The sequence below is a fragment of the Nycticebus coucang genome, chromosome 5, assembly GCF_027406575.1.
Source record: "Nycticebus coucang isolate mNycCou1 chromosome 5, mNycCou1.pri, whole genome shotgun sequence".
NCBI classification, from domain to species: domain Eukaryota; kingdom Metazoa; phylum Chordata; class Mammalia; order Primates; family Lorisidae; genus Nycticebus; species Nycticebus coucang.
The window spans coordinates 82,331,655-82,339,289 of record NC_069784.1 but is presented as its reverse complement, the minus strand read 5'-3'; the positions used below and the strand labels follow the sequence as shown (position 1 = coordinate 82,339,289).

Genomic DNA, 7,635 nt, shown 5'->3' with positions numbered 1-7,635 from the left:
GCGCTGCCCTCCTACAATATTTCAATGGATGCTAACCAAGAGCTCTCTACCCATGGAACTGGGGAGAAGGGACCCACCTTGCTTGGACAAGGCTAATCCTCAGACTGGGAAAGGAAGTCATCACAGGGGCATGTTGTGCTGAACGAGTGGGGAAGCCCAAGGTTAGGGGTTGGGGAGAATAAAGGAACTATCACAGGACAGAAGAGGAGACTTCAAGCAGTACTATAATAACTGTGACTCCGTCTAGCCCCTCCTTACATCGCACACCCATCCATCCATCCATTCATTAACTTTAGTGGTGTTTACTGAGCACCCACCGTGTACCAGTTGCTGTGAGCCACGAATGAAACCACAGTAATGGCAGGAGATATAAGTGACAGGGGTGCTTATATATGATATCCCATACATAGGATAGTTGGGGAGGCTTTCTGAGGGGGGGGAAATCTGAACAAAGACTCAAATGAAGAGAGGAAGCCTTGTGGTCATATATCTGGGAGGTCTAGGCACAGGGAGCACGCAGGACAAAGGCTCTGAGGAGGAGTTAACTTGGCAAATTTGAGGATTAGAAAGGAAGGCGGTATGGCCAGAGTGTGGCATGGTAAGAGCAAAGTTATTAGAGATGCAAGTAAGGGAGCTGGGGCTAGGTGACACAGGTCTCAGAGGTTATGGTAAAGGACCCAGCAGACCATTCCCAGGCCACTGGGCATGGAGTTGGGTCTCACTCACCCAAAGTCCCCTGTAGTGCCCTGCATAGTGTTTTAATACTGTACACAGTGTACAAAGGAACTGGAATGAACTCCAGGTAACTCTGGAATAAACTGTAAACTGGCACATTAGGTATACCCAGCCATGAAAAATGCTTAAATAATGTTTACTTAGAGATTGTGGCAATTCTCTGCCCAAATAAGCTTGTCTTTAATAATCAACCAGTTACATATGCTGCAACAAAAGAATGATTGTTTTTATTTCTGTATAACTAACTGATCTTGCAACTTAAAAGGCAACTGCTTAAAATAATAAATGGCCAAAATGTCCTAAGACCTGGAGTAGAAGTGGCGCGAGTGTACTGTGCTCAACATTTTGTCAGATTCAATGGAAGCAGCATTTGCTGGGCAATGGACTTCGGCAGAGTCCTGAGACAATTACCCAGGAAGTGCAAAAGAACGGGGCCTGCAGAAAAGATTCCATATTTTGGTGGCAACATCTTGCACACCCAGATCCTCTAAGGAAAACTATGAAACGGCATTGTTTAGTTTAGAAATGTTCTTCAATGTATATTCATGCATTGTTTACGTTGAAACATCTCCCTTTGTCTTGTTTTAAGGAAGATGTTTCAATGAGGGGGTTTTCTTTTTTCCTCAGGCAAAATCGGCCTTTGACTCAAGGTTAGATTAAGATACTCTATGAAGGATTTGAGGGCTCTGTGATGGCAACAGGAAGCCCAAGAAAAAAGAGAACCTTGCTGAAGGATCCAACCCCGGGAGGGCAGGGCGGGCTGGGGAGGGGGCGAGGGGAGGAAGGCAAGGAGTGAAGCAGATGAAGGAGACCTGGAAGTGACTATTATTTCAAGAGATGGCCCTGATAAACTTATTGTAGAGCGTGGAGCTTGCTCAGTGACCTCTAACTGGACTCAGGTTACACTTGCTGTCACTATTCAGTCATCACAGAGCTAGTCCTATCCTTACGAAAGACACATGCAAGGTATAGTTCAACCGAAACCATGTCTGCAATAGCATGAGGGTTTCCACCCGCTCTGTGTAACATCCACATAGGTGTTTAAGACAGTTGTGCTTTCTAGGTACCTACCACCTGCTACACTAAGCAGGGTGCCATGGTTCCCAATCTCAGCATAATAGTGGTGGATGTTCAAATAGGGAGAGAGAAGGTGATTGTTGCCAGGGGTAGGAAAAGCATTTTGAGGAGGACAGAGAAGGAATACATAAGACGGTGCCTTAGAGATTTTACCATCTTTACGTATGTTTTTACAGTCGTTTTACAAATACGTATTCTTGAATAGTTCTATTTTTAAGACTTTTTTAAAAGACTTTCTTCATTTTGTTTTCTCTTTTTCCCCCAGAAGAGATGCCATCTCTTATTTTTAAACTTCCTTTGAAAGAATTTAGTTTTATAGTGCCCTCAAGACCAAAAATATGTCAGTTTACTGGGGCAAGATGCTTAATTGCTTCAGAACATTCACATTTTGAAAAATAAACATGTTTCCTTTTCTCCTTGGTCAATTTGGCAGCATAAAGTGACTTATTTGTGGCTGTTATTTGTCTCTACGATTTCCCTTAATAATAGGTTTCACCGTCTTTATATTCATGAAGCATTTCCTTATGTCTGGACCAAATCCCTTTTCTCTCTAATTTGAGGCCAGTGACTCTATGGAGTTGCTCGCAATTGTCTATTGGATAGAAAAACACTTGGAGTTTGTTTTGAAAACTCACTGCAGCCTTCTCTTCCCTAGAATAAACAATCCCCAGCTTCCACAGCCCTCCTTAAGGACATTATAACATACTCACGAAAACGTGCTTATATACAAAATTGGATGTGGTTCAACAGTCTCATGACTAGTTGAGAAAAATGAAATACAAAATTGACTTAATTCTATTATCTCTTGTATTTGAATAGTACTTTAAGTTACAAAGTATTTTTCATAAACAATGGCTCATTTTTCCTCGCTAAACAAATCTGTGGGATGGAATATTACTTATTTTTCTTTTCCTTTTTAAATGAGGTCACCAACTCCTGGACCCTATTACCAGTTAAGTGGGACCCAAGCCTCACTCTTCTGAGACTGGAGGGATTTCCACTACCCGGCATTTATTTGCACAGCTCTGTGCTTAGTGTTGCAAAAGATATACTATAACTACATCCCATATGAAAAGAATCTATAAGGAGGGGTCTTCAAAAAATTCTTGGAAAATACGTATTATGAAACTACTATGCATATGTAATCAAAATTGTTTTGCACCAAAATAAACTCACAGGATCTTGTTATAACATGTCTGAATGAAATCTAGTTTGAGGCACTAAAAAGGATAAGACATCAGTTTGAAAAGCCCCTATCAGAGCAACTTGAATGCTGCTAAAGTCAAAGCAAGAATAAACATTTATGGTGAATCTTGGGGGGAAGAATGGTGAAATCATCAACACTTTAGAGTAAGTCTATGGAGATAATACCCCAAACAAATCAGCAATTTACAAATTGATAACTTATTTTAAGAAAGAATGAGATGGCCAGGCATATCATCTCACACCTGTAATGCGAGCACTTTGGGAGGCCAAGGCAGGAGGATCTATTGAGCTCAAGAGTTCAAGACCAGCCTGAGCAAGAAAAAGACCTCCCTCCTACAAAAAAAAAAAAAAAAAAAATGAAAATTAGCCAGGCATGGTGGGGCAGGCCAATAGTCCTAGTTACTTGGAAGGCTGAGGCAGGAGAATTGCTTGAGCCCAAGAAATTGAGAGTTCAAGGCAGTGAGTTACAACAGTGAGACCACTGCCCTCCTGCCTGGAGGAGAGAGAGAGATCCTGTCTCAAAAAAAAGAAAGTCATGACATTTGAGATGCTCAACACATTTTGTTTGTCAGCTCTCTGGAGGGTCAAAGAACAATACCATCTGATTATTATGAGAGTTTTTTGAGAAAGCTAATCAAACCTTCAGCAGAAAAACACCCAGGAAAGCTTCACCAGGGAGTCCTTCTCTACTACATCAATGCTGTTGCTTAGACCTTTCATCAGACGAAGGAAATTTTGTGAGGGTTTCAATAGGAAGTCACTGGGCACTCACGTTAAAGTCCTGATTTGGCTCCTTCTGACTTCCTTTTATTTCCTAATCTTTAAAAAAAACCTTTAGGGTAACATATTCTGCTTAGTAAAACATCACAAGAATGCAGAAGCAAGAATCCAATGTACTCAATTCTGATATGAAGGCAGTGATGGGCTAATACAAGGTGGTGGGTAGAGGAATGAGGGGGTGGGGAGAGGGGAGGGGGAGGGGGTTACAGTGTATGGCACACTCTTGGCAGCGGGACACAATTATAAGAGGGACTTTGACAAATGCGATCAATGTAACCTAATTCTTTGTACTCTCGATGAATCCCAAACAATAAAAATAAATAAATAAAATCTTTAACATGCTCCCCTTTTTCTTCAGTTAATGTTAAATGGATTGTATTGACATCATTAAATTCTCAGGGCCGTCTGTTCTTTAGGGATAGACTAAATTGCTTACACAAGTGTCTTGAGCTTGATGGAGCTTCTGTTGAGAAAGAAAGTTTATATTTTTTTATTTTTATCTTTTAAACATTTGGAAGTCCCCTGGTTTGAGTAATCAATGCCGGCAGACCTGCTTGTCAGGGTAAAGAAAAAGGTCTTGGGAAGGAAGTGGGATGAGTTGAGTTCTGAGCATGACGTAGGGATTGAGTATGTGGAGAAGAAAGTTAAGAGCATCCCCGGGACAGGGGAACTGCCTGTGGGAAGGCACGTTTTGTAAGATCATTGCACCGTAAGTTTGTCTGTTCTTAAGGTAGGGGACATATTTGGAGAGGTGATACAACTTTATGATTAAAGAACTAGAGCTGCAGAGTCCCAGAGCCCTGAATTTGAATCCTGGTTTCAGGATTGCCCTTTGTGGTCCAGGGCAATTCCTTCACCTCTTGTGGCTTCATTTTCTCATCTGTAACATGAAGGATTAAATGTAATAATTGCTGTAAACATGCAATAAACTTCAGCTATCATGGCACGAAAGAAACTACTAATATGCAGCACCGAGTGAGAATAAGGGGTACACACGGGCGTTCCTCGGTCATCTCAGGGCATCTTACTTCTCAAATCTATGCCGTGATTCCAGAGCAGTCACCACCCAGTTCCTTGTGCTAATAAATAAGATCATTCCAATTTTCACTCTCATTGAAATGGGAAAGAAGGAAGCACGATTTGGTGGGCGAATGACTTTATCCTTTCCACAGAGATAACTTTAGTTCTCACTGTTGAATATTAGTGAGTTCAATGAACCTAAATTGTGCGCACACACACAAACTAATAGGATTCAAAAACAAATAAACTTCTTAATTGGCATAAACTGTCATTTGCTTTCTGTCTTAGAATGAAAGTTTTAAATAGGTGTTGTGCATGATTTGCATTTTGTTTGACTATTTCTGTAAACATTCACCTTTCAGTGGTGTCCCCAATCCTGAACCAGAAATAAAGGAATACAGCTGGAATGACAGTTCATTCCTTGGGGCTTGAGTCTAACCCTGAGTACTCCCAACGAAATGTGTCATGCCTGGGACAGCCTTCCATCACATGTGCTCTAGACAAAAAGAAAAATTAAGTGACCAGTTTACGGGACAGTGGAGAGGGCTGTGTTGGAGAGAGAAGCAATGCTGTGAGGTTGATGGGCATTCAGCATGAATTATTACATTTAATCCCCCACAGTATCTGGAATAGCAGGTCTGCCTGTGAACTTGGAGAGAGGCAAGAAAAGAAGACAAAAATAGTTAAGGTGGCACATGCCTTGCTCACCTTCTGCCATCCAACCTTACGTTCTTTGTCTTAGCTGCACTAAGGGCTTCCCCTGCCACAGGCACCATCAGTCCCCACTTGGAGGAATACTGAGAGTTTCAGTACAAAGTTCTCGTGACCTCTACCATGTCCTTTAGCAATCTCCTTACTGCAGCTAACGTGGGCACATACTAATGCCAGGTTGGTCTTTTGTAGGCTTCCCCTTCCATCTAAGCATTCAACTTCCCTTTCCAAAATGCCTCAAGACAACGGAACTTGACCTGATTTACGGAAAAGCAACACACAGCTTTATATTTTTAAAATTCATGTCATGACTCCGTCTATCCAGTTAACTGGAGATCTTCAAAAAGGAGTAGCTCCCCACCCCTCCAAAAAAAACAGACATTAGAAATATTTCAAGAAAGAGAAATTCAATTATAAAAGCATACGATATAAAACTTCAATAGTGCTGAAAGAACTTGTATTATTTTTTTCATTCCTTCTTTTGTACAAGAGTAAGAATCAAACCACTAACATCAAAGAAAATGAAACTGTCTTGTTTTGTTTTCAGTATTTTCACTCTGTCAGAGGCTACAACTCTATAAATTTTCTTGGTAGTCCATTCTAAAGTTGAACAGTTCTCCTATCTGGAATGCATTCTGGTATAACCTAGTTTAAATGCATGTATTCATTTATACTCTTAGTAGAAATGTAGAAAAATCTGCTTTTAAACTTTATTATGTTTAGATTCCTGAAGACCTTTAGCACTGTTTATCTTTGCTAGGTTGGCTACATATAAAGCTAGAGAACATGATATATGTTTTGGCAAGATTTGTGGTAACAGTCATGCCCTACAGTGTCTCATCTGGACCCACGTGCACCATGTGTGAGTACATGTGTGTGAGTGTGTGTGTGTGTGTGTGTGTTGCTCTTTTAAAAACAGAATTACTGCAGAACCCCATCCACATGGGACATGTGGAATTCCTGCCAAATTCCATTTTTTTTCCAAATCAAATAATCCAAGTCTCATTGAATTTTGTTTCAAAAATTCATTTATAATCTTCAAAATGAACTATTAAAGGAAGCAAGAACCACCCTGGTACTCATATGTAGCTACATGTCTGGGGTGATTAAGAGTCAAGCTTTCCTAATAACAGGAGAATAAGTAAATGAGCTTTTTTTTTATTTCCTTCTAACATTAGAATTCTGTGAGACAGAACCAAATATATCAACAGACATTTGCATATCCGATAGGTTTGCAGCGCTGATAGAGGCTCGTGGACCAGATGAGTTTCCCTGCCATTCTTGCGCAGGGGCCAGGCTAATCCTCTCGGCATCGTTCCAATTTCATGGATGCGCTACTGAAGTGAGCACAGGTGGACCAGGTGAGGAATGAGTTTTGTGACGGGCTTGAAATGTGCACAGGTGGGACTTGTCTCAGGAGTGCAAGTAGAATCATTGACTGACAATTTACAGGCTCCCCATTCACCCAGGTGGAGCTCAAAGTGGACTTCTGGTAGTTTTCCCCAAATGAACTCTCAAAAATACTCAGATATGATTGATCAAAATATATTCATCATTCAAATTATGTCCCATTACAGACATCCTACCTATGGTGCACTTTAATTTTTAATAAATCCTGTAATTATTTTATGAAAAGTACAATTATGTCGCATTGCTATGTATTAAAAGCATTAGTTTATTAACCATAAATATTTACAATATACTACAATTTTTATAGCCCTGTTATAAGATTGGGGCATGGTCTGGGGCCTCTGCCTACCTCTGGGAGGCCCTATACATGTAAAGTCCCATCTTGGCTTTTGAGCCTTTCAGTAAGCACCCACAAGTTCCCATGTGTGGCAGTGTGCCAATGTCCTAAAGAAGCAGGATCTGCCTTTATTGACCTGAAGCTTTGATGGCCTTTGATCAGGCCATTGTACCAGAGCAGCCAAGATACAAAGCAAGATGTGGCCTTTCAGTAACCTTCCTTTCTTGTGTGAGAGTAAGACAAGTTAATTGGGCTTGACAGTACAGATGACCCTTTCAAGTCGGGTAAAATGAGCCTGTTGTGCTTATCACAGGTAGATAACCATTAATATTGCTTATACTGTCTTTGGGAAGAGAAAG

General features: G+C 40.8%; 1 non-coding gene across 1 annotated transcript; it reads right to left on the bottom strand.

The window, feature by feature from the left end:
• Positions 1-6,773: 6,773 nt before the first annotated feature.
• On the bottom strand, positions 6,774-6,879 carry LOC128586991 (U6 spliceosomal RNA). The gene has a single exon (XR_008380434.1). It is a non-coding gene; the product is annotated as a U6 spliceosomal RNA (small nuclear RNA).
• Positions 6,880-7,635: the final 756 nt, after the last annotated feature.